General features: G+C 46.8%; 1 protein-coding gene and 1 non-coding gene across 6 annotated transcripts in view; one reads left to right on the top strand and one right to left on the bottom strand.

Annotated features, from left to right (window-relative positions):
* The window catches only part of SLC39A11 (solute carrier family 39 member 11), a 428,375-nt gene that overhangs the window by 237,523 nt on the left and 163,121 nt on the right, over positions 1 to 27,731 (top strand). The window lies entirely within an intron of this gene.
* LOC121015397 (U6 spliceosomal RNA) lies at positions 26,035 to 26,140 on the bottom strand. Its single transcript, XR_005783812.1, has one exon. It is a non-coding gene; the product is annotated as a U6 spliceosomal RNA (small nuclear RNA).

Below are 27,731 nucleotides of genomic sequence, written 5' to 3'. Positions count from 1 at the left end.
GTGCCATTCTGGGTTGTCTCTGATTTTCATCCAAATTTTTGGCAACAGCCCTCTGCAGCTTTAGAGAGGAGTTGAAGAGGCTGCCGTATTGAGAACAGAGAGCTGGCACAGACAGCTGTGATACCATCCAGGCCTGAAGCCCAAGTGTACCCAGATTTACACCTGTTAACAGTGCACAGAGGGGCCGATAGTTAACAGCAGAGCCCTGGACCACGTTCTACGCGGGTTTCGCTCACATCTGCCTCTGCTTCCATAGAGCCAATCTGCCCAAGTGACACGTGGCACAGAGATGGACCCTCCGTAATGAATCCTCCATCCTTAAGTGGATAATTCCACTTAAAAGCGTCTTCTGCCTCAAGCAGCCTGTGAAATCTTTCATCAGGAAAAGCGGTCGACCCTCTCCTGCTGAAGTCAGACATTATTCCTTGCCAGCGATTCGAGCTCCCGATGAAACTCAGACTCCTAGATTAAATGGTTGTAGTAAGTAGCTTGAATGAGTGAAACAGCAGAGCAGGCCAGCTTAATAAAATGGTTTAAAGATATCCCTGTAGAGCTTCAAATCTCAGGGTCAGTCCTGGAGGAGTCAAGGCAAATACAAGCAGAGTAGTAAAATGAGCGATGTGTTCTGGCATCCTCAGAGTTCGGAGATGTCTTTCTGATCATGGCTCTCTGACTTTCTGGGCTTTTCCCGTCTCCCTCTCACTTGAGTTGTGGGTATATGTATGTAGTGTGTCTCTTAAAGAAAGAGTTCAGGGGCGCCCGGGTGGCTCAGTCGGTTGAGCGTCCGACTTCAGCTCAGGCCATGATCTTGCGTTTCCCAAGCTTAAGCCCCACGTCGGGCTCTCTGCTGTTAGCACAGAGCCTGCTTCAGATCCTGTCTCTGTCTCTGCCCTTCCCCCACTTGCACTTTCTCTCTCTCCAAAATAAATAAACATTAAAAAAAAAGAAGTCGAAAAAGCGGCCGTTTTGATCGCTTCCTTACAACGTCTACTCTGCAGTGCTCAGAAAATGTAGTAGTGTTATTATTGACCATACTCACCACCTCTAGCCAATGTCTTGGGATGCAGGAATAAAACGGACTAACACATCCTCGCTTCTTCTTTGGTGGGAACTAGAGAAGAAATAAGTAAGATCCGGCGCTGCAGGAGAGAAGCCAGTTCTGCAGCCTGTGAGGCTCAGCACACACACTTATTTGGGCAGCTCGGATGTTCTCACGTATACCAGAGCAGATTTTATGAAATTAGGGGCCTCTCTTGTTTTGAAGATGACGGAGAAGGCGTCTCCGTACCATTTCCATCGGCCACTTGCACGGTTCTCAGTCAACAGCAGGTGTGGTCGTATTTCCCAAAGTGATCCGTGCAATACAGCTCCACGAGATACTCATTAAAAAGAATGCAAGGGGGGAAAAAGATTCAGCAGTAGAATAAGTTTGGGAAGTGACATATATTATGTTGTCTTTTGACGGAAGAACAATGCCCACTTAGAGGCTCTGGAAATCCTCCGGTAAAGAGACTTATTCGACGTAACTGAACTCAGGCTTTTGCAGACACTTTCTTTTTTTTTTTTTTTTTTTTTTTTTTTTTTAATTTTTTTTTTGATGGTTATTTATTTTTGAGAGAGTGGGAGAGACGACGGAGTGCGAGTGGCAGAGGGGCAGAGAGAAAGGAAGACACAGAATCCGAAGCAGGCCCCAGGCTCTGTGGGTCGGCACAGAGCCCAACGAGGGGCCACGAACCACAAGATCATGACCCGAGTCGAAGTCGGGATGCTCAACCGACTGAGCCACCCAGGCGCCCCCTCCAGGCACTTTCAACAGCTTTACTGACCTCCACTCACGATAAACAACACGGGTTTAAAGGGCACAATCTGATGAACTTAACGCATCTGGATGCCTGTGAACCCGCCCCACGACCCACGTAGTTCCTTCTGATTTTCTGATTTGTATTTCACGGTGTGGATATGTCAGCGTGTCTGCACCTTCACTCGCTGACACGCATGTAGGTTGTTTGCAATGTGGGGCCGTTACAGACAAGGCTGCAATGGACGTTCGCGCACAAGTCTTTATATGGACACACGCGCTTTCCTTTCTTTCGGATGCAGACCCGGGAGTGGAATGAATGGCTCCATCACGTGGGAGGTGTCCGTCTGACTTTTTACGCACATGCCAGGCTGTCTTTCCAAAGTGGTTCTGCCATTTCCTGTCGCAGTCAACCGTGGGTGAGCTCACCAACACTGAGTATGTTCGGTCTCTCTAACTTTAGCTCCCCAGGTGTGTACTCGTACTTCCTTCTGGTTTTAATTTGTGTTTCCCTGGTGACTAACAGTGTTGAGCGTCTTTCCGTGGGCTTACGTGGCGTCAGTGTCCTCCTCAACTCAGGGATTCCACCAGGCTGTGCCTAAGGTCCCTCTCCTTGCTCTGTATCCTGCAAACTCTCAAGACGGCCAGCTGAGAAGGTCACAGGGCTCACTCTGCTCCCCTCCCTCAGAAGTCACCGTCTTTTGTTGCCTGTTGCCCAGTTGGAAATGGTTGTTTCATATATTTTGTCTGTTTTTTGTTTTGTTTGCTTTTGTTTTAGCTGTTTCAGGTGGGAGAGTCCACCCAATCCCTTTCATCCCATCCTTGCCATAAACAGAGGTGTCTAAACATATCGCTTATGTTTATTTGACCGTGAAAATCAGTTTCTCTTGTCTGCTTTGTAATCCCACGGGACTTTTGTTCAATGGAACGCATATTGGCAGAGATGAGATTATATTCATATCCCTGGTCAGGGAGCCCTATGATTTCAATTAATGTGCCAGATTTATTTTAATTAGAGTTGCAGGAATACTTCCTGACATTTTCATTACATGAAACGTATGTGAATGTACGTTTCGGGTTCCTACACCAGGTTTGAAATGGAGACAGATGTCATCTTTTCCATTTTAAAAACAGGGAAAGAATGTCACACACGTTTTTAATGAACAACTCTCAGGCATTCTGATCCTTAGCGAATACAGGTCTTTATTCTGTTCATGTTGGAACCTCCATGGGATGTACCTACCACTAGGTTTCGGGACCAACGTGGATTTGGTCTCTCATCCATCATCATACTGCCAGCAATGTGAACTTTGTAAAATGGCAGAATCGATGCAATATGACTTTTCTATTTAGAAGCTTAACATTTCCAACAGTTGTGGGATAAAGTCCAAGATCCTCAGCATGACATAAAAGCTTTTACTCTCTGTGTCTCTTCCCTCTTTGTGACATCGTCTCTTATTCCCCCCTCATGCCCCTTACATTCCAGCCACGCAGGGCTACTCTTATTCCAAAAAGAGTGCCCCAATCCTCTACATTTTCTTGCCTCTGAGAAATGTTCCTTTTGTCTACAGAACCCCGTGCCCTTCAAGATGGTTCAGGCATCTCTTCCGATCTTAAGGCTTCTTTGACTTTCCAGGCAGGATCAAGCATTACTTTCCCTTGCTAGTCTCGTGCTTTGGCAAACCCAACACCTGTGTTACCGTTTCGTGTGAAAACTGTCTATCTACTGCTCTCCCTTTCCACCTCGTGCACTAGATACTGGGTCTTTTAAAGGCAGCCACCGGGTTTCTGTCCATCCTTCCGTCGCCAACATGCCTTCGACAGTGGCTAGAATGCAGGGACCCTCAAGGATTAAGAGCACCAAGAACATATCTTCTTCCTAGCACAGACCTAGACTGTCGGAGAATCGGCGAATGTAGGCAAAGCCTCCTAAAGTGTGCCTGCCAGTGTTAGGTGATGGGGTGAATCACAAAATGTCATCAGGCAAAGTCGGTAAGTCTGCTGAGAAGATAGGTTTAGGAGTCTGTGCCTGACGCCGTGATTTTCTGCAGTTCAGGACAGCATCCATCCGGGACCCTCGCTCAGGCAGCATCACACCTGTTCCATTCTGGGCTGGACGGGGGCCCGGCATGTGTCTGTGGGGCATGTGGGGACAGCTGGTCAGTATGACCAAGGCTTCTCAGGGTTGTTCAGAGCCATTCATTCCTACGGGCCACGCGCCTCTCCCTGGACGGTCTGTCCCAGAGGCGATTCAGCTACGTTGGGTTTTACGTCCAAGTCTCTCGATGCCCTCCTAAAATTCTCACAGAATGAGGTGGTAGTTTGGTTGTGGTAAGATTTGTTCCTCGTTTTGGAAGAGGATGTGCATTTTGGTATTGAAGTTGGTCACGATGATTGTCCAGCACAGAATATTTTGCTCTGTGTTTAGCTCTAGGATGTGGGGTAAGGATGGGGTCCTACTGGCCCAGGACCCCCTCACACGGCCTCCTCCTGCTTCCCTACTACCTTTGGTCCCTAAGACAGGAGATGACAGCCCAGGATTAATTAATAACCATTTGGAGTTGCAAGAAAATTTTGTGTATACATATTTTCTAAGGGGATGGCTAGTACCTTTCAGCAAATTTTCATTTTCTTTTTCTTTCTTTTTTTTTTTTTTTTGAGAGAGAGAGAGAAGGGGGGAAGGGCTGAGAGGGAGAAAGAGAATCTTTTTTTTTTAAGTTTTATTTTAATGTTTATTTATTTTTGAGAGAGAGACAGAATGCGAATGGGTTAGGGGCAGAGAGAGAGGGAGACACAGAATCCAAAGCAGGCTCCAGGCTCTGAGCAGAAAGAGAATCTTTTTTTTTAATTTTTTTTTCAATGTTTATTTATTTATTTTGGGACAGAGAGACAGAGCATGAACGGGTGAGGGGCAGAGAGAGAGGGAGACACAGAATCGGAAACAGGCTCCAGGCTCTGAGCCATCAGCCCAGAGCCTGACGCGGGGCTCGAACTCACGGACCGCGAGATCGTGACCTAGCTGAAGTCGGACGCTTAACCGACTGCGCCACCCAGGCGCCCCCAGAAAGAGAATCTTAAGCAGTATCCACGCTCAATTTGGAGCCTGACATGGGGAGATCATGAGATCATGACCTGAGTCGAAATCAAGAGTTGGATGCTTAACTGAATGAGCCACCCAGGCACCCTTTCAGCAAATTTTCAAAGACCCCTGTAATCACAGAGAAAGTTAAAAGTCACTTTGTAGGGATGAGATGTGGGAGCTGTCTGGGGAAAGATGGAAGTTAACATCTATTTGGCACCCTGTTGATATGGTGACAGGCACCAGCAGGTGATCTGCCCTTGCTCTTTGAGACGGTGAAATCTAGGAGCCTAGTGATGGGTCAAGGTGATGTCCTCGGGCAGAGCCAAGGGTATAAACACAGAATGATGCCACCACCGGAGGGTTTTTTTTTTTTTTTAAAGAGTTCCTATTGCTCAGACTCCGTCCTCCAATCTCAAACTTCTAAGACTGTTGTCAGGTGAAGCTAATCTTGGTCTTTTCAAGAATCCACTTTGGAGACAGGAACATCCGGGGCTCCAGAGATTCAGATTGACCGCAGGTACTTCTGACGGACCCAGAACCAAAGCGGAAACTCTTGATAAATAGAACGGGGTTTTCTTTTTTAATCCCGGGACCGTCATGCTTTCTATGATGGATGAAAGAGCTACTCAGACATTGGCATTTCGCACCTCCAGTTTATCTTCCTAATTGAAATGTAAGGAGCAACAGTATAGGCCACTTAAGATGCGCAGAACATTTAGAACAAATTCATTATTAAGGAAGAGTAGGAATTACTTCAAGCCTGTTTCCAGAGGGGGGATGGGGAACTAACCATGGCAGAAAGGTTTGGAAGTGAGAATGGAACGGGAGTCACTAAAACAGGGAGAACAAGAGAGACCCCTACCCTTGTATTACCTCGAAATGCCACTGCTGCTCTGTGTGGGTCCACAGCTCTCAGCTGGGCCATACCTCCATGGACTTTGAAGGAGGATTTCTACCGTCCAGCAGTGGAACGAGTATGATGGGCACTGCCCACCCACCAGCCATTTAGGAACGAGTTTTAGGAAAGAATCAAGAGCTATGAGTCATTCTCCCATTTATCTATGTGAAACTGTTGGAAAAAGCAGCTCTTGAAGCTACACATCTGTCCCATCTCCCGAGGAATATGAAAGCATCAATTAGGTGACGGCTTTGCTGCCCTCAAGTTGTCCTGGCGAAAAACCACCAATGAAGCCCTAAAAGTTCAGTCTCTGGATTCAGAGAATATTCTGTCATTTTAGATACATCCGAAAAAAACCGGAACAGGGTCAATCTTGGTGACTTCTTGAACTCCAGCAAATATGTAAGCAGAGAAGCTGATTAGCCTTCTTCTCTTTAGGCTGTCTATTCCAAGAATATGGGTTGCATGTGTCCAGTACATTTCAGTCACCATTCCTGGCCCTGCCCTCAGGGCCTGCAACCCAGTGGTGGAAACAGATATTAAATAAACTCGTGGGCATAGCTATCACTTTTGAGGGCTATCATGATGGAAATAAGCAAGGTACTAAGGTCAGGACCAGAAGGAGATCTACTTTGTTTATTTCTTTCCTTATGACTGAATTATTTTCACAAAAATGATGTATGCTCTTTGTAGACATTTAAGCAATATAACAAATCCCAAGAAAAAGTCAAGAAATCCCCTCCAGGTCTCACCTTCCAGGGATGATCAATATAAACGTTTTGTAACCACAATTCTAGACATCTGTCTCTGCGTATTTATAGGTAAAAGGATGGATGAATGGAAAGAATTTAATTAACATAGGAAGGGGAGTATGTGCTATTTTAAGTTTTCTTTTTTTCTTATTTTAGAGAGAGAGAGCACACACACATACAAGTGGGGGGGGGGAGGGGCAGAGGGAGAGAGAGAATCTTAAGCAGACTCCACGCTCAGGTTCGATCCCACGACCCTGGGATCATGACCTGAGCTGAAACCAAGAGTTGGGATGCTCAACTGACCGAGCCACCCAGGCGCCCCTCCCTGCTATTTTAAAATAAGTATTGAATTTCATTAATTTTGAATTTAGCTGAAGCAAAAGAAAGCATAGCTAAAGGAATTGCTAAACTTCAGATAAATATTTTTTAATAGAAGGTATTCATTCATGGAAAACATATAAAGGTAAGAAAAAACTTGTATGGGAACCACTTGTATACATTTTTTGACAAATATGTTCACTTGCTGTTGGAAAATAGGAGTGGGATTGCTGGGTCAGAGAAGATGTGTATGTCGTACTGTATAAGAAACTGCCAGACGGTTCTCCCGGGTGGCTGTCCTCTCTGACACATCTACCCAGGTGTGTGGGAGGTCCAGCTGTCCCACACCCTTGCCAGCATTTGGTGTTGCCAGTCTTGGTAGCTTTAGCCATTCTGTATTGTAGTGCGTATGAAATGGCATCTGGGAGTTATCCTTCTATTTCCCCGATGACCGAGACGTCGAGTACATTGCTATTTGGGTAGATTCCTGTGAATGTCTGTTTAAGTCTTTTCCCATTTTTTTTTTCTTTAATTGGGTCCTTTGTCTTTTTCTTATTGATTTGTGAACATCCTTCATATATTTATTCTGGATACGAGTCCTTTGTTAGATGTATGGATTGTGAATCTTTTTTTTTTTTTTTTAAATTAATCTGTCTGTGGCATGTCTTTTCAGTTTTTTACTGGTGCCTTTTGAGGAGAAAGCATTTTAAATTTTGATAAGTTCTTAAATTTTTTTTAATCCAGTTGTTCTTTGGGGGATATGTGCCTGTTGTATCTTCTCTAAGAAATCTTTGCCTACCCTGCTGCTTTGGATTCTGTGTCTCCTTCTCTCTCTGCCCCTCCCCCCTTGTGCTCTGCCTCTCTCTGTCTCTCAACAATAAATAGATGTAAAAAAAATTAAAAAAAGAAAAGAACTCTTTGCCTATCCTCAGGTTGTGAAGAGATTGTCCTATATTTTCTTCTAGTTGCTTTATACTTTTAGCCCTTACATCTTTAATTTTTGTATATGCTGGGAGATAGGGGTCAAGATATCAGGTTTCTTTCTTTCTTTCTCTTTCTTTCTTTCTTTCTTTCTTTCTTTCTTTCTTTCTTTCTCTCTCTTTCTCTTTCTTTGTTCTCTTTCTTTCTTTCTTTTCTTTCTTTCTTCCCTCTCTTTCTTTCTTTCTTTCTTTCTTTCTTTCTTTCTTTCTTTCTCTTTCTTCTTTTTCTTTCTTTCCCTCTCTTTCTTTCTCTTTCTTTCTTTGTTCGTTCTTTCTTTCTTTCTTTCTTTCACTTTGTTTCTTTCATTCGTTCTTTTTACATATTGAAATCCAGTTGCTCCAGCACCATTTTTGGAAAAGATTTTCCTTTCGTTTTGTCAAAGATCTACTGGCCACCTGAATGTGAGGCGGGTAACAGGTTGGATCTGTAGCTCTAGCAGGACTGTGCTGAGGGTCCAGGTCTCTTTGGCAAACTGCAGATGGCATGTGCCTCCCTTCCAGGCGGCAGGGCTGTTGCTTAGGAGGGCTCTTAACTACTGCTCGCTTCCTCTCAGCCCACATTCCACCCGTGCTTGGAGATTACGGGGAATGGGGCATACGCAGGCTGGGAGAAATCCCAGGACAGCTCTGAGAGCTCACCATGTTCCACGGTTAGGAACAGTTGTGTCCAGTGCTCACAAGCGCAGTCAGAATGCCTCCAGCCTGAATTAGGACACCCCCGTTCAGAGAGCTGAGGGGGAGTTCCCTGCCCCCTCCCCTTCTCTGCTCTTTGATCATTTCCTCCCTGTGACACCATGGTCCTTCCTCATTTGTGAACCCCATGAGGAGTGCTCTGTCTTGCTTTCTCAGGCCCTGTACCCGCTACTAGTGGGGAGAGGGGTCTGACAGCAGACAGGGATGAGGAAATGAATGAAACCCAGCATCTGCCCAAGCCATTGCTGTGATCGAGACCCGTACTTTGTCTGGGGGCCGGTTTCTGATACTCTCGTTATTCTGGCTGGATTCTCCCAGAGAGAACTCCTGGAAACTGCCTCCCACCCAGAGTCCAGCTCCCGTGCCCAGTGTTCATTGGCTGAAGCCCCAACTTCCTGCTCCCCATGGCTCCCTGTGGTGACTGTCCCCAACTCCTGGCTGTGCTCTCGGTGCAGGCATTCAGCAGAAAGTCACCATCCCACCATCGCAACTGTCTCGAAAATGGTAGGGTTGATCGGTACAGAAGCTCTTGCCCACCATCCGTTTCGTGCCAGCTGTTCGTGACTGTTAAGGTCCTATTAAATTTCCTCCCACTCTTCTCTTTCCCCTTTTCTACCGGATAAACTGGGAGAAGAACCTCAGAGAAATGGTTAGGCACTTGTTTGTCAGTTGCCCCTGGCTGATGATCAGCGGAGACACTTTTAACGACATACCTATTAGATGCCACACAGGAGGAAACGTTTTCGTGGACGGCTCTCTACCGAGTCCCTCAGAATTATGTTACGGACCTGGGCCAGAGGGTTGGATCATCTTCTGTCCATTAGTTGCAAAGCAGTTTGTTGCTCTTTGGAGTTTAATTCTCCTCCTGACAGTTACCTGGAGAAATCTTATCACCGCTGATCTTATCACCATTGTTGTTATTTTGAAGATTTCTCCTTTTGACTAGATCTGCCAGAATGAAGCCGAGGTACCAAGAGGCATTTGTTACAAACATTCAGAACTAATGAAATGGGAAACAAATGTAGAGGCACTGAATAAGCACGAATCACCATTTCCGATGATGCCCGTTCTCTGCAAAGGCTGCTGTAGCAGGTTCATGCTGAACCCTAGACTGCGGGGAGCATGAATATTCTTGGGATTTCCAGACCTGGATTTCTGCTCAGAGGTGAGCCTTTAGAGAGGCACAGCCTCACTGCCTTTGGGTGGGTCCCAGCAGCATCTCTGCTGAGTTTCCGTGGAGGCGGGGCAGTGGGGCGCAGCGGCCAGGAGCGGGCACCACGGCCAGGAGGCAAGACCTGGATTCCTGTGTGACTCTGGCAGGAAGGCAGATGCAGAGCAGGACTTGATAAGGGGGGGACAGTGACTTTTGTTCCTTTGTTGGATGTCCCAGGGATAAGAGGACGGTTGTAGGTAGTTGTAGGGTTTTTTTATTTTTGTTTATTTATTTTTGAGAGAGCGAGACAGGGCATGAGCAGGGGAAGAGCAGACAGAAAGGGAGACACAGAATCCACAGAAGGCTCCAGGCTCTGAGCCGTCAGCACAGAGCCCGACGTGGGGCTCGAACTCACAAACCACGAGATCATGACCTGAGCCGAAGTCGGATGCTTGACCGACTGGGCCACCCAGGCGCCCCGTAGGTATTTCTTTTTTAATTGAAAATAAGACCGTGCAAAATATAGCACACTTACACCATCCTCTCCAACCTTTCCCTTCCCCTACGCTAATTCTAGCTTTTAGTTTTTTTAATGGAGAATTCATGGCACCATTTGCCACCATCGTGGGAGGCTTTGAGATTGACCCCTTTCCTTAACCTGATCTTTGCCCTATCTTCCGGTCCTTTCTTTGCGTCCTGCGTCATCTGTCTCATTTGTTTCTCAACCTACCCATCAACCAAAGAGGTTAAAATTCAAGGTCAGCTCCGGAGCATGGTCTGTATTTTTCTTGTAATTGGTTGTACACCTTACACAGGTTATTATTTAAGGGGACAAGGGACCCTTACCGCCACGCCTGCTGGGGTGGAGCCAGCCAGTGACATAAAGTCTAGACCTCAACTGGACTTCACATGTGGATCTCCAGGGCCAGAAGCTGTCCTTGGTTTTCAGTCCGTTCAAGGGAGGTTTTTAATAACTTGTGAATTGGGAATACCTTCTGAATGCTTTCTGAAGCCACTGAGAGTCATGAATACCTTCTGATCCCATGATAATAGTTTTTAGAGATATTTTGCCTCTTTGAAACAGACTTTGAAATCCATTCCTAAAGACTTTTTCAAATCCTGGCATTTGAGGAACTTGTGCTTTTTGTTTTCTGACCACTCCTGAGATTGTGTTATCCCTTCTTTTCTCTGCATCGAGACTTAATTCTTCCCCCCTGGGAGGTTTTATGCATAATGTTCTTCCTTCATTTGTAAATGCTCCTAGTGCAAAAGAGAAGCTCTCCATCTGTAGTGATGATCTGTAGTGATGATGAATACCTGATCCCGTTTCAACGATACAGGTTTTAAAGTTCGTTCGTTCTTTGATTTATTCAGTAATTATTCATTGAGCATCTATGGGTCAGGTATTGGGGATACGGCCTAAACAGATTGACAAAGCGCCCTGCCCTCTGAGCTTGTGTTTACCATGGGGAGCATATGTGATAAAGAGGTAGGACATGTAAGAGCTAGACTGCATGAGTGCTGTTTGAAGAAAAAAGAAGGCAGGAAAGAGGGTGCCGGGGCGTGCTGATGTCATAAGTGGATATTGAGATTGCTCACTACAAAGATGGCCTGTGAGTAAGGGCCTGCAGGAAGTAAGGGGATGAACCAGAGGGATGTCTGGAGCAAGAGAATACCAGATCGAGACAGAAAAGCAGAAGCCAAGGCCCTGAGGTCGGAGAAAGCTTGGCATGTTCAAGCTTGGGGGGGAGTGTGTAGGCTGGGGAGGGTGTGTATTTTTCTGAAATATGCCAAGAAAATGTACTGATGGGCTACCATTTCCCTGAAACTTACAAGAGAAGAGAGTGTCACGAACTCCTTCCACGGTAGGGGCAAAAGCCGACAGTGTGGGTGTGATGGAGCGGAAGTGTCTCCAAGAGTGTCATTCATTGCCACGGAGGAGCCCCGGTTCTGGAGAGGAGGGATCGATCGCCTTGTGCCATTTTCAAGATGAAGACGGTCCAGCCACTTGCCCTTGGGGTGCAAACACGAGTCTGCCACGAAGCTGGAATAAAGTGTGGACTCTGTCCACATCCATCCTGACTCCACTGAGTGCATCTGATGGGCTCCCAGTAGGGGATCTGAGTCCCCGGGGCTAGAAAAACCCCTCTCATCGAAAATTACCTGCGGTCTTTTCCTCCTGCCCAGCTGCAGAGTTTTTTGCATTCCAGTTATCTCTCGTGGATAAGTGTGGGGAGAAGAAAAATAATTGATGCATTTCACTTGGGCGTCGCAAGCCTGTCACAAAGGAAAGGTCTGGACCTCTTTTTTCCCATTTCAGTGTGACGCTAACAAGAGTGAAAAGCATTGTATTTGAGGGTCTAATTGGCTGCCCTTCAAAGGAATCAGGGAAATGGGCCCGGTGGTAAAGCCACCCAGATTTTTGCCTTGTGAGTTACCGTTCAAAGACTCAGCGGGACAGGTGGTCAGGAAGCGACACTCGGAGGGGCCGAGGGGGAATGGAAGCAGGCCTGGAAGAGAGGGCGAGAGCAAGGTGGTCCGATGTGAAAGGCTCAGATGATTGATCTCAAAGCCTTTTTTGGCATTTTCCTTCAAAAGCACACCCCTGACACGCCCCAGCTTTCCTCCATAAAACTCAAGACTGGAATGTCTTTCTCAGATGCGTACAACGGTCTTTGAAAGTGTGCGAATGGCTGTTCTCCCTTATCGAGACGGGGATGCTTTTCAATCTTTTAGTGAGACGGTACTTAATTAGGTTTTTTTCCTAAACCAGGTGCAGCATCAACTCACATTATGCGTTTTCTCTTAGCTCACCTCCTCACCAAGGTCCTGAACGTGCTGGGGGCCCGGCCGGGGCCTGGGGGCTTATTTCATGGCTGTGGGTGCAGGGACATTGAAAAGGTTTCTGTAGCCTCTAGCTTTCTGTGATTGTGGCCTCATTAGCACTATATTCTAACAAACACAGTCAAACGTGTAGAACTTAGTAACGTGCTCCCTCAGCCCTTCTCTACTTGACTTCGGTTTGGAGGCTGGGGGAAGTCAGCCCCCGAGAGGAAGCCCAGGGCTCCTGCCCCCTCCCCTCCATGAGCATTCCACAGTTGCTCCTCATTTATTCTCTTCTCGACCATCATAATCCAGCCTTTATATCCACCCAGTGACCTGGACATTTTGGGCCACGACAGAGCATGAGATGATGTCTCAAGAGAACAAAGAGGAAAACGTCCAAGTTTAACTTTGACCCCCACAGGACGAGGTGCTAACACAGTAAGCGTGGGAAGTGCTCTAAGGAGAAGGGAGGACGGGAGTTAGGGAAGAAGCCCTGACTGCAGGATGATCATTAATAAATGAACATGCACAAACTGGGTAACCGTCCAGAGCGGCGTGAATGTAGGACGATGGGCACGTGCATGGCGGTGAGTGTGGATGCGCGTGTGTGTGTGTGCACACGCATGTGTGCATACTCTAGTGGAAGGTGAGCAAAGGAAAGGTGGATGGATCGTAGAGCATTTGCCATCACTGGATTTGAATAGCTTTTCCATAGATCTCTATCTTGCTTTGCAAGTTCACTGGCACAGAGCCTCAGGGGCGGGGCGGGGGGGCGCTCCAGGATCCCTCTGCCCGCCGATGAATCCCTCAGGAGGGTGGTGGCTGTGTCCAGAAAGGCGGACCGTTATGAAACTGCATCTTTCTCCATCTGGCAGCTCTCCGGAACATGAAAAATGCTCCACTTTGCCTGGGTGTAATTAAACTTAGGGCTGAAGTTTTACCCTGCAGCATTGCTGGTAAATTCAATAATGATGAATTAAGTGGAATATTTACAGCATTAATGTGAACAGGATTTAAAATCATATATACAGTTCACTTAATTATATTCCTTGTGACTTCCCTCCACCCTCAAAATGTTATTTCAGCATGCAGCCTAATTGCAGCAGCTTTTCTGTCTCAAAATAGCTCCTGTCTCTTCTTTTCCTGCCTCCACACTGATTTGCTCTCTGTATTTGTCTACGATCCTGTTGGAGATATATTTGCCTGCCTGGGTTTTTTGGTTGTGAGGTTCCCTTTTTTTCCCCCAGTGTATTCAATCTGCAGCCACTATAACATTTCTCAGCTTCATTTGGGGGTATAAGATGATTAGGCTATGTTTTCAGGGACAATAATTAGAAATGACGGGGTCCTGAACTCTCCAATCTGTGTCCTCTTTGCCTTGTTCACAATTGGTCGGAGACCCTGGCTGGGTTCTTTCTCCTGGGGAGGGGCCAGGGTGGGACCCTCGAGAATACAGACAGTGCCCCTGGTGGCCACTGTGCCCTCTCACCCGTCAGGAACGCTTCTGCTCATCTGCCATCTGGACTCTCTCTTTCCTCTCAGACTTGTCCCTGGTGGTTTCCTTGGGAGCGAAGGTGAAGCTGGTCAATTTTCTGTCCGGACTGGTAACTTCCGGCTCCTATCTCAGCCACTTCACCGGCACAACGGGGGGGGATTTTTTTTTTTATTTATTTTTTCAACATTTTATTTATTTTTGGGACAGAGAGAGACAGAGCATGAACGGGCGAGGGGCAGAGAGAGAGGGAGACACAGAATCGGAAACAGGCTCCAGGCTCTGAGCCATCAGCCCAGAGCCCGACGCGGGGCTCGAACTCACGGACCGCGAGATCGTGACCTGGCTGAAGTCGGACGCTTAACCGACTGCGCCACCCAGGCGCCCCAACAACGGGGGTGATTTATAGGACCTTGAATTACCGGGAAGCAGTCTTTTCCCCTTTCCCCTGGTGCCTGAGCTTTGCTCAGCATCCCTGTGACAAATAGGTGCCCAGGTCCCATCCTCTGAGTAGCCAGCCTTGCCGAGGGGGGAGCTCTTCCCGGCACTTAGGCAACCACATCGCAAGAGGGAGCTGCTTGGGTCTGGGGTGACAGACAGTGAGAAGTGGCCCAGCACCCAGCAGGGCACGCACAGTGGACTCTGAACACGTCTCTCTGCTTTGGAGCGAATAATCATCCGTGCTCCCTGGTCCCAGAGGCTTGCTTTCCCCGGGCAAACGTTTCAGTGGTTATTTCTGACCTGCTGTTCTCTGGTTCCACGGACAGCTGCCAAGACTTTATCACAACTGCGGCTTTTGTCTTGATTCGGGCAGTAGCCTGTGGTTGAAGGGGAGGGGAACCCACTTCATACTAGCTGGAGGAGGAGGAGAGAGTGCATCTTAAGGGCACAGAATCCAGGGGTGGGGAGATGCCCCGGGCCTCTGGGGAACACTGGGATTAGGAAGTGGGAAGCTGACGGCAGGCAGGCAGTGTCTATTCATTCCTCTCTGCCTCCCCGCCCAGGCCTATCCTTTCTGCTTGCCATTTGCATCCTGCAACCTGCAGGCCCGTTTTCTAGCTAGAGCTGTGCCCACCCCACCCCCCACCCTGGCTCCCAGTCACTGTGCCCACAGTTCAAGAGAACAGTCCGAGAATCTGGCAGAGTGGGTGAGTTGTACCTGCCTGGTCCCCTTGACTGTCCCTGGGGAGCAGAGTAGAGCACGCCTACCCCAGGCTCTCCCTCTGGGGGTGCCTGTGGGATGTGGGTCTCGGCTTCTAGCTCCCTTCGCTTTAGGACTCTGTCTGCCGGGTGGGACCACCGGCCTCCCCCAGCGCTGGGACAGGAGCGAAAACACTGATCTGGGGCATCGCTTTCCCTCTCCCCCTGCAGATCTCCCAGGGACAGGCATCATCGCTGCAGCCAGGGAAGGGGGATTGCCGAGGATTTTGAGAGATAATTAGGTGATGGACATCATAGGCTCATTAGCAGGCCAAACTTTTCCCATTAAGAGACAGGTGGGGCTGCAGATCGGGGCTTTGGGCCCAGCAGCAATGTTCTCTTTGGAGCCACTGAACGGTCAGCCAAAAATCTGCCGGGGAGTGCAGCCACGGGAGTAGGGGGAGGGGGTTCTCTGTGCATCTGGAGAGCATCTGGGGCCATGGGGGACCATTCTCTCCCCTCCCTTTGCTTGGGCCTGGAGCCAAGATTGAAAGTGGGTGAGTGGTGATTTGGGGGTCTACTCGGGATGCTTTGCAGATGAATGAATCGCCTCTGGGCACACCATTCTCAGAGGTAAAGCCAGGAATCATTTCCTGCCTAACCTTGTGCCACCCGCCCCCCCCCCCCCCATGGCAATTATCCTGAGACCCTTGCAGGTGGCTAACCCGAGTCTGGATGGGAATATTTACCCAGTTGTCCTGTGACAGGATGCACCCGGATATTGTGTAAAGGCAGAGTGTTCAGAGGTATTCTGCGGTCCTGCCTGTTAGGGAGGCATGGAGGGCGTTTCTGAGGCCTCTTCAGGGATGGACACCACAACCAGAGAGAGTTTCACATGAATACACCCGTCTTCCAGGACCCAATTGTGAGTGTGGTCTGCTCACTGCACCCCCCCCCCCATTAGAATTACTTTTAGTCCCTATTGAAAAATGTGTTCCCTTCCCTCCTTTCAACCTATTTAGGTAAACAGGGGAGGTGTTTTAAATGCAGATGTAGAAAAATCTGCAGGTTATGTTAAACTAAAAAAGCCAACTACAAAGCTGGAAACAATATAATTCCTTTTGAGTTAGAAAAAGAAAGGAACTATTGGAAAGGATGAATGTCCTGGTGTTAATGTGATATGTGATATTTTTTTCTGGAAGAATGCATCAGAAGCTTGATCACTGGCTACCTTGGAACGAGACACTTGGCGGGGGGTGGGGGGAGGGAAACTCCTGGTTTTCATTTCAACCTTTTCTGTTTGCATTTCTAACCACATACCTCTGTTATTTTCATGCTTTTAAATGCCATCAGGGATTATCTGGGCAGTGGGATTACACACCCATTTTCTTTTCTTCTCTATGCTCTTTTCGTGTTAAGAAAACCAATTTTTAAAAACGCACTTCAAGAAGATGAACCTGCCACCCGCTGACAGTAGTGGATTCTCCAGGGAGGGAGCCCAGGGTTGCATATTTAGCACGCACTCCAATATCCCAGGATGCGGCAGATCAGAGAATGCCACCCCAAAACGTACCACTGGCATATCGATTATTTGGAGCAGACGCTTGAGGAACAGCAGAGGCAGGAAGGACTCTCTGACCTCTCCCTTCCTACCTAAAAACATGACATAGGGGCGCCTGGGTGGCTCAGTCGGTTAAGCGTCCCGACTTTGGCTCAGGTCACGATCTCGTGGTTTGTGGGTTCGAGCCCCGCGTCGGGCTCTGTGCTGACAGCTCAGAGCCTGGAGCTTGCTTCTGATTCTGTGTCCCCCTCTCTCTCTGCCCCACCCCTGCTTGTGCTCTGTCTCTCTCAAAAATAAACATTGAAAAAAGAATAATAAAAAACAAAACATGACATAAAATTTCCTGTGAGGAACGTACCCTCCTTGTACCAGGAAGGGCAGAAGTTCTGTGCATCGCCAGAGATGCTTGTCATCCTGGAGAAGTGCCCACGAGGTGCCCAGTGAAAACAATCCTTGTCTCCTATCGGTTCCTCCGTGTATTTATTTACCCTCCCACAGTCTGTCATCCTTCAAGCCCAGTTCCCCTTGCTTTTGTCTTGTTACTTCTCTACAAATCTGTTGCTCTTTGTTTAGATGCTCCATAAGCCCCAAATTCTAATCACCCCTTTGAGTTACTCATCACCCAGCTTCACCCACGTATGTATGTGCTGCCCACGTTAATAAACTCTGTTTTTCTCTTGTCAGTCTGTCCTTTGTCTGTTTAATCTCCAGGCCCCAGCTGCAGAACCTAGGAGGGTGGAGGACAGGTTTTCCTTTCTCTCCTGTAAGAATCTGATGCTTCCCAGATCCTTGCAAATGGACATTTTGACAAACAGCAGAGCAAACGTTGTCTGGTGATTTTCTTGTCCCTTTCACTGCTACCACTTGGTGATGGCGACGCTGGGGCTCATTGCTTTGGGGGTGCCTACTCGCGATGCACATTTCTGAGCCTAGCCCCAGAGAAATTGTTGGCGTCCTATTCAGGAACCAGCTGGAGAAAACTCTTTCAAAGAGCTCATGGGATGAGGCCAGGCTACCTGGCTGATCTCCCTATTTCAAGGTCAATTTTTTGTAATCATGGGAGTGAAATCCATTGTATACACAGTCCCCGGGATTATGCAAAATGTGCACACGAGTGGGGAAGGGGGACCTTTGGGTGCTATCTTTAGAATTCTGCCTATCTCATGAACGCTGAAGAGAACTTTTCAATTTTTTTTTTTTACCATTAATATGATGTTTCGTAGGTAGAGTTTTGATAGATATCTTTTGATAGATACTAAAGATAGTCTCTTTTTATCCACAGTCATTTTGCATCTATGTTCTTTTTTTAAATATTTATTTATTTTAGAGAGAGAGAGAAACAGACATAGTGCGAGCGAGGTTGGGGCAGAGAGAGAGGAAGACACAGAATCCGAAATAGGCTCCAGCCTCTGAGCTGTCAGTACAGAGCCTGATGTGGGGCTCGAACCCATAAGCTGTAGATCATGACCTGAGCCGAAGTTGGACGCTTAACCAACTGGAGCCACCCAGGCACCCCTGCATCTATGTTCATAAGTGAGTGTGGCTTAAAATTTTTATTTATGTTTTGTTTCTCTGGTGTGAATATTGAGGTTACACCAACATCATCCAGGGTCGAGTTGTCTTTCTTCCCCTCCCTCCCAACCATTCATCCTCTGGAATTATTATTCTTTGATAATTTGATAGTGTAGAGGAGGGGGAAAAAAAAAAACAAAAAACACTTTACCTCTACTGTCTTATGTTCAGTGCCTGGGACCTGTGAATTAAACTGACAAAAGACAGACTAACAGGAGAAACACAATAAAATTTTATTGTTAATTTTATGTGCATGAGGGCTCCACAGAAAAGACCTGAAAACCCAAAGCAGTGTTTAGGATTGAGAACTTATATACCATTTTGACATGGGGTCAAATTACTAGGCAAATTACTAGACAAAGAAAAAAAAATCTGAGCTTCTGGGGCCACACATTGTGGGGGAAAAATATATGGGGGAAACTAATGGTGGGTAAGGATTATTTGGTAAGGTTTGTGATGCAAACCAATCATCTCTGGTGTGTTCTCTTTCTGGTACAGGGAGGGGCAGGCACCATTAGGAATGGCGATTTATATTCTGCCCTTAGGCAGAAGGGGAGAAGGCAGAGAGTTCTTCCTGAACCCGCTGTTGCTCAATTGCCTTAAGCTAAAAATAATCCTTACGCCCAAACAGTGCATTTGGGATCCCCTTCAATAGTCTCTCAGTACTGCCATTTTGCTTCTAATATGTGTGTGTGTGTGTGTGTGTGTGTGTGTGTGTGTGTGTGTGCGCGCGCGCACATCACACTGCACACCAGAGGCTGTGCACCTTGGAGACGTGCTGGGGATGGTGGTATGACGTTACCCAAGACGGATAGCGCTTCTCCCTCTTTTGTGTTGTTCTTTCTATTTGCCACCTATTTTCTCCCCTCTTTTGGACTTCATTGAGTATATTGACCTTTCTACACGACTTTCTTCTTTTTTTCCCCCACGCTTTATTTGTTTGAACGTTTTAAATTCACTTTCGTGTTTGTGGCTACCTTTGACGTTTTAACAGGGATAGTAGACTTAATGATGTTTGAAATTAATGAGTACCTCTCTCCCCTCCTCCCTAGCAATCTTTCAGGGCCCTGGATGCTGTAACTTGCTTTACCCCGGCATCGTCCATATTAGTTTTCTAACATTTTAGTTCTACCTTTTTTTTTCTGATACCTCCAAGTTAGTTACTAGTATTGTTATTGTTTTATTTTTTTTAACCGTAGATTTTATTTTTTCAGAGCAATTTTAGGTTCACAGCAAAATTGGGCTGAAGGTTCAGAGATCCCTCATATACTCCCCGCCCTCTCTCATGCACAGCCTCCCCCGTGGTCAACACCCCCAGACCAGAGAGGTACGCTTGTGACTTCTAAAGAACCTTTGTGGACATATCATTAGCACCCAGAGTCCACAGTTTACATTAGGGTTCACTCTTGGTCTTGTACATTCTTTGGTTTTAAACAAACGTATAATGCCATGTATCTGCCATTACAGTATCATGCAGAGTATTTTCACTGCCCTAAAAATCCTCTGTGCTCCTCCTATCCCCCCTCCCCACCGACAACCACTCCTCTCTTGACTGTCTCCATAGTTTGATTTTTCCAGAATGCCATACGGTCGAACACATACAGTCTGTGTTCACGTACAGCCTTTTCATTATTGCCTTCTTTCACTAAGTAATAGGCATTTGAGGCTCATTCATGTCTTTTCATGGCTTGATAGCTCGTTTCTTTTCAGTGTTGAATAGTATTCCCTTGTCTGGATGTGCTAACATCTGGATGTTTATCCATTCACCTGCTCAGGGGCATGTCGGTTGCTCCAAAGTTTTGGCAGTTATGAAGAAAGCTGCTATAAACATCCATGTGCAAGATGTTGTGAGGATGTAAGTTTTCAACTCCTTTGGGTGAATACTAAGGGGCGTGATTGCTGGATCATCTGGTAAAAGTATGTTTGGTTTTATTTTTTTTTTTTAATTTTAGAGAGAGAGAAAGAGAGAGAGAGTGGGAGAGGGGCAGAGAGAGAGAGAGAGAGAGAGAGAGAGAGAGAGAATCCCAAGCAGGCTCCACACTCACATGGAGCCCAGTTTGGGGCTCAATCTCACTACTTTAAGCCCTGAGCTGAAATCGAGGGTCAGATTCTCAACCGAGCCACCCAGGTGCCCCTATTATATATATATTTTTAATTTTTTTAATGTTTATTTTTTGAGACAGAGAGAGACAGAGCATGAACGGGGAGGGTCAGAGAGAGAGGGAGACACAGAATCGGAAGCAGGCTCCAGGCTCTGAGCTGTCAGCACAGAGCCCGACGCGGGGCTCGAACTCATGGACCACGATATCATGACCTGAGCCGAAGTCGGATGCTTAACCGACTGAGCCACCCAGGCGCCCCACTCAGGTGTCCCTATATTAGCTATAATTCTATTCTGTATAAGTTTGTCATTTATAAGCCACACTTTCTTGATAACTGTAGCTTTAACATAAATCTTCTGATTTCAAACAATGATTAAAAAACTTTGAATAAGCATTTTGATAACAGTTTAATAAGCATAAGTGAGTCCTTAATTTAGGATCCTCTAATGATTCAGGATCTTGTAATGCTTTAGAGCCATTATCTCATTTATTCAGCCAACACGTTTAATAATTTCTTGACATTTACCAGACATTGATTATTTTTATTATATAAGACCACGAATGGAGATAGAAGGAATCAGAATAAACCTAGATTGGGGGGTCTATATTTTTCTTCTGAAAACCTCTATTAAAAAATAGAAAATAGACCTTTAAAATAGACCTTAAAAATATTATTATTATTATCATTTTAGAAAGAGGGGAGAGGCAGAGAGAGAGAGAAGGAGAGAGAGAATCCCAAGCAGCTCTTTGCTGTCAGTGAAGAGCCTGACGTGGGGCTTGATCTCATGACACTGGGATCGTGACCCGAGCCAAAATCAAGAGTCGGGTGCTTGACCGACTGCGCCACCCAGGCGCCCTCCCCCCGCCCAACTTTTAAATTTTAATGACATCCTGCTTATCAATTCCTGTTATTGCTTTATATGATCAGCCGTTGCGTGTATTTTCCAGCAATTCTGCCCATTTCTTTGTTCGCCATCGTTCCACGCTTCACACCCCTTTCCCTTTTCTTTCTTCCTTTATTATTTCCTTACTCAGGATCCAGAAGGATAAACATCTCTTCTCTCATCTAAAAATACCTCTATTTTGCTCTGACTCTTGAAGGAAAAACTGAGTTGCATCTAAATGCCTCGGTTGACAGAAAGTTTTATTTCCTCTGGCACGTTGACAACGTCATTCCGAAGTATTACTGCACTTCGACCGCGAGAGTTGTGTTACATGTCGCGGTCTCTGTGAGCGTCACAAAGACGTATCCTGCAGCGGCCTCCTCTGTGTTTTCTGTCTTTCCCTCTGGTATCATTTTCATTTGTCTTGGTGTTTCTCGGTTTCAGCATGGTGGGGCATTGTAGGTGTACGTGTGTGTGCGGGTGCCGTTCTGCGTAAGACTTGGAGAGCTCTTCTTTTCTTATCACTCAAAGACTTACCTCTTTATTTAGTTACACATTTATTTATTTATTTTTGCTGTTGCTTTTATTTTTAATTTTCTTTTCTGTTTTCTTTTCTTTATTTTTATTTCTTTTACATTTTATTTAAATCCGAGCTAGTGAACATCCAGTGTGATGATGGTTTCAGGAGTAGAATTTAGAGATTCATCCCCTACACGTAACACCCAGTGCTCATCCCAAGTGCCCTCCTTAGTGCCCATCCCTCATTTAGCCCATCCCCCCACCCAACACCCCACCAGCAACCTTCGGTTTGTTCTCTGTATTTAAGAGTCTCTTTTGGTTGCTGGGTGGCTCAGTCGGTTGAACGTCCGACTTCGGCTCAGGTCATGATCTCGCGGTTCGTGAGTTCGAGACCCACGTCAGGCTCTGTGCTGACAGCTTGGAGCCTGGAGCCTGCTTCCCATTCTGTGTCTCCCTCTCTCTCTGCCCCTTGCCCACTAGCACTCTGTCTCTCCCTCTCTCTCCCTCTTAAAAATAAATAAACATTTGTATAAAAAAAAAAGTCCCTCATGGTTTGCCTCCCTCTCTATTTTTATCTTATTTAAGCTGAATACTCATTATTATTATTATTATTATTATTATTAATTTCTGGGAAGTTTTTAGCAATTATCTCTTCTTAGCAATTATCTCTTCAAATTTACCTCTTCCTCATTCTTCATTGTCTTCTGCAGCACTTAATAGATGTTTATTCTATGCTCTTATATATCTGCCCCACGTGTTACACTTTCCTTGATGTTCTCTATCCCTTTATCTCTCTGTGGGCTCTTCTCTGGTTCATGGATTAGACACTGAGCTGATTGTCACCCACTTTTTAAGTTGACTGTTAAGTTTTTTATTTTTTATTTTTTTTAATGTTTATTTATTTTTGAGACTGAGAAAGAGCGTGAACGGGGGAGGGCCAGAGAGAGGGAGACACAGAATCTGAAGCAGGCTCCAGGCTCCGAGCTGTCAGCACAGAGGCCGATGCGGGGGTCGAACTCATGGGAGTGTGAGATCATGACCTGAGCTGAAGTCAGATGCTTAACCGACTGAGTCACCCAGGCGCCCCAGACTGTTGAGTTTTTAATTGCAATGACTAGTTTTTATTTTTGAATTGTCTCTGGCTTTTTTTTACTGTGTCTGCTTCCCTTTGTTACAGCTCGTTCTTTCCTTACAGTTTTGATTTCTTCTTTTATGTGTTTCGTGTCTTTAATGCCAGGTTAGGCATATTTTATATTTTAAAGCCATGTTTCTCCTTGGTGCATCATGGACTCCATTTGTCGGTGTGTTGTTTTCTCGTAGGCTTTCTAACTTTTTATTTTTAGTATTTTATTTATTTCTGAGAGAGAGAGAGTGTGAGTGAGGAGAAGGGCAGAGAGAGAGGGAGACACAGAATCCAAAGCAGGCTCCAGGCTCTGAGCTGTCAGCACAGAGCCCGACACGGGGCTCGAACCCACGAAGTCAGATCATGACCTGAGCCGAAGTCGGACGCTGAACCGACTGAGCCACCCAGCGCCCTGGCTTTGTAACTTTTCAGACCAGTACTTCTCTAGTGGGGTGTGCTTTCACTCGAAGGATTCCCAAGGCCCTGGATCATGGGAGGACCTTCAACATGGTTTTGCACTTGCTTCTGTAAGACCCTTTTATAGTGATGTTAGCCCGGAACTGATTTTTACAGTGATGTCCAAGTCGGGGTTTTCCCAGCCCAGCAGACACTAGAGACTCAGAACCCTGAACGATTAAGGTGAAAGCCCATGGTTCTTGTTCTTCAAACAGTTTTTCCTCCAGGAACCAGGCAGAAACATGTAATCATCCTTTTGTCTCTCTGTGCAGCTGGATGGATCTTTTTGTCCTACTTTCCTGCCCCCTTCCACATAGGGACAGAATTTCGTGAGCCTTGCATTTATAGACTCTCACCACCTGCCTCGTGTGGCACAAGGCCTCCTCTTTGCTGCATGAGGACAGTAACACTCAGAACCCGTTAATGGGGCCTCGGTAATCCCTAGGCAACATCTGAACCCGAACCGGTTTTGGTATTTAGGCTCTGGTTTATAGCTTCCTTGTCATCAGTGATCCCTTTTCTTTGTTGCAAGCTCAGATGTGCATTTAAAACCCTTTTGTTTATCGCATCCGTCATTTCTAGGCATTGTGGAGGGAGATTTTGGTTGTATCTTAATGTTTAAATCTTGCTGGAAACAGACCTGTCTCTAGGAGAAATGTAAATTTGCACAGCCGTTGTACCGTGTCCTGTCTTGAGTTGTTCACGAGGTCCGAGGTGTCCCAGGCTCTGCTAGGCAGCAGGCAGTGCCCCTTACATACGTGTCCCTTCCCGGAGCTTCACGATGCGTATCTTTTTTAAGACTTGTGACTTGACATTTCCGTAATGTTGACAATGAAATGAAAATGCCGATCCGCGTTCAAATTCGACAGGACTGATGTAAGTGGCAGGTCAGGACTTCTGTTAGGCTGTTCGGCAGGGAGGGAGGTTTTGAGTGGGGACTCCTTTTATGAGTGGGGAGTACATCTGTAACTATTTTGGGGTTGTGGGAGTGCTTGCCTTCCCAGTTCACCTTGCAGCTCCAGGTGTTTTCCATATGCACCCACCATACTCAGGACCAGGAGGGAGACAACTCAGCATTGCAGTAGGTGGGGGGGGCGGGGGGGGGGGCTGGAAAACTCTCCTGTTAACCCTTTCACCCTGGTGCCCTGGGTGCCCAGGGAGGTGGTTGATGGTGAGGCCAGCGCATTCCTGAGAATCTTTTTGGCAATCAGTTTCCTTTGAGATGGATAGGCTACTAACAGGAAGGAGTAATGGGATCTTAGGCTCTGCTTGAGAGTGGTGCTTGAGGGGGAGAGGAGATTCTGCTCAGTGGTTTATCAGAAGTCTTATCTTGGTGCATGATTTTCTTTTTAGGGGGAAGGGGATACTTTAAAGCCACTTGGTGACATGAACGGACAGAGGAGAAAGAGATAGGAGAAAATCTAGGATGAGCATTAACTTCCTTGGGGCTTATGCTAAAGTGTCGCCCGGGTTTCAATTAGCAGAGCACCTCCTTCCCCATTCCTGGCAGATCAGCGGTTACCATGGCAGCAGGCACACTGCTGTCTGTATAGCCCACCCTGTGGCGCGCCAGGTCCTGTTTGCTGAGCCCAGACCTGACTTCTCCGCAGGCTCGGGGTTCTACTGGCATCGAGTGGGACAGATTTTGGTGGGGAGGTGGTTTATGGTTTTGAGATGTGCCCGGCAGCTCTGTCTCGGTCGGATATTCTGTTCCTGCTCCCGTGCTTCCGACTGGAACCTTACACGCGAAGGCATCACAGGCTGTCCCGTGGGCAAGCACACCTCCTTGCCACTTCCCTTGGACCCTCACCTGGTGTCTCTCCGTGGGTTTCCTTTGGTTGGCTCCTCCTGGAACAGGGTTTCTCAGAATGGGTTCCGTGGACTTTCCGCCTAGGCGCTTATTCCCACGTTCCTGGTTTGGCGAATGAGGAAGATTGTGGAATCTGTCATTCTAATAGAAATTATGAGAGGAGGGGATACACCCCTAAGGGGATAAGTCTATCCCGTTTGGTGCAAGGTGAACAAAACTGGTAAGAGTCCTAAGTAGGATTCCTAGTAAACACCTGTCAAGGAATCTGGGCTGGACATAACAGCCAGGGAGTCCATTCTCAATGGGCTTCTTTTGTGTTTTTCTGGATCCCTCTTTCTCCTCTAAACTATGTTCCCTCGGGTGCCTGTCACACCTTCAAACTCCGGAGCCCTGCCCAGTTCTCCCAGAAGTTCCAAGCAACTGCACTGAAGAAAAATACTTTTTTTTTTTTAATTAATGTTTATTTATTTTTTGAGAGAGAGACAGAGTGCGAGCCAGGGGAGGGGCAGAGAGAGAGGGATTCACAGAATCCGAAGCAGACTCCAGGCTCCGAGCTGTCAGCACAGAGCCTGTCATGGGGCTTGAACTCACGAACTATGAGATCATGACCGAGGCTGAAGTCGGATGCTTCACTGACTGAGCCACCCAGGTGCCCCCCAAAAAACTTAGTATGATTTTTGTGGAAGTTATCTAGGCGATCCTTCTTTTTAAAATGTTGTTTTATTATAACCTGAGACCTACCTTCTTAACAAATTTTGAAGGGTACACACACACGTTATTGTTGACTTTGGTACGATGTTATATGGGAGATCTCCAACGGCTTATTCATCTTGCTTAACAGATATTATGCCCACTGATTAGTAACTCCGTCTTCCAAAAATACAGAATGCTTTCACCCATTTGGGTGTCATCTTTGGACACGGGCCAGGCTTACCTTCTTGGCTTCTCTTCAATTTTAGTATATGCGCTACTGAAACGAGCAGGTTGGTTGATTTGTTTGCTTGCATACGTATGTACGTACGTGTGTGTTTTTGCAAGTTCAAGTTTGAGAACCACTGCAGAAGACTCTGCTTGGCCTGGCCTCAGTTAGGTTCTTGTACCATCCAGTGGTTCCCAGCCTGTGAGAGTCACACACACACACACACACACACACACACACACACACACACACGCATACGGCTTCAGCCCTGCACCTCTCTTTGTGGTGAGAGCTCCCGTGTCATTTGACATAATTGACATTACATTTGCCAGCCCTGTTTCATGGTGGTCCTCTTTTTTTTTTCTTGGGGCCTGAGGGGCAAAGAGAGAGGGAGACAGAATCCCAAGCAGGCACCATGCTGCCAGCACAGAGCCTAGCGCGGGTCTTGAACTCATAAACCGTGAGATCTTGACCTGAGCCGAAATCAAGAGTCGGGCATTTAACCGACCGAGCCACCCAGGTGCCACCACATTGGTCCTCTTTCACATTCGTGGTCCGCCGTAATCCAGACATCGCCTAGAGAGAATGTCCTTCTGAAGCCTTCGTTTTCGGCAAGGCATTTATTTTCTGCTTTTGGCGGAAGCTGAAGGAGTACGGAGCTCTCAGCAGCCACGTCTCTCCCTTCCTCTGAACCCCCGCTGGATGGCATTTCCTTTCCCACTAGGAACCAAGCCATTCCTCACGGTCCCCTGTGGTCACGTGAGAAGGTCTCTTCCCAGCCTGGCAAACATTCCTGCTCTGCCCCATTAAATCCTATTCGTTTCACCAAGCAGGGTCTGCCCTTGAACATGAGGGCTGCCTCACTCGTCCCCACACTGTCCGTACTGGTAAGCCCCACTCCACGTGGCTTCCGATGGCTTTTATTCCTGCTGTCTCAGAACCAGGTTTTGTTTCGGTTTGGTTTTTTTTCGCTTTGTGCTTTAGCTTCAAGCGACCTCAGGTCAGTGCAGAAAGCTCCCTCTGTCAGTCTTCTCCTGTCTGACCCAGCCCTTCTGCCTCACAAAGCAGAGGGCTCAAGAGCTAAGCTTCCCACACTGGGGTCCACGCGGGGCGTCCTCCACGGCATCTGGGCTTCTCGGCATAGTGCCTGCCTGGTGTCCTTACACAGAGACAGACGCCCTCTGAAGATTTGGGGTAGCCCCTAAATCTTAACCAAAAATGGTAGAGAAAGAGACTGTGTTTCCCTCCTGGGAGCTACATTTGTTTCCGGAGACCAATTTTCCTCCTGGCCCTTCCCCTTCCTACTTACGTTGATGGGAAATCTGGGGAGTAAGGAATAGTGCTCATTCTTCTCGGAAATTAGCTGTTGGGTGCTATTTCAACGATCCAGTTTCCAAGGTGAATTTCTAAAAATTATATGTGTACATTTTTTAAAAACATTAAATTTTAAAATGGAAATTTAATGGCCTAATGAAATAGCATTGAGTATATGATATAGTACATAGATCATGTATGTATTTATGCACATGTGTGCACATGTAAAGTTTATCTGCCTATCCATCCATCTATCTGTCTGTCTATCTATCTATCTATCTATCTATCACAGTTTTCTCTGGATAATAAACAACCACCCAGCACACTTTAGGGATGCTA

Source organism: Herpailurus yagouaroundi, unplaced genomic scaffold, assembly GCF_014898765.1.
Source record: "Herpailurus yagouaroundi ecotype Mexico unplaced genomic scaffold, PumYag 206, whole genome shotgun sequence".
Classification (NCBI taxonomy): domain Eukaryota; kingdom Metazoa; phylum Chordata; class Mammalia; order Carnivora; family Felidae; genus Herpailurus; species Herpailurus yagouaroundi.
This window is presented reverse-complemented; position numbering and strand designations above follow the sequence as displayed.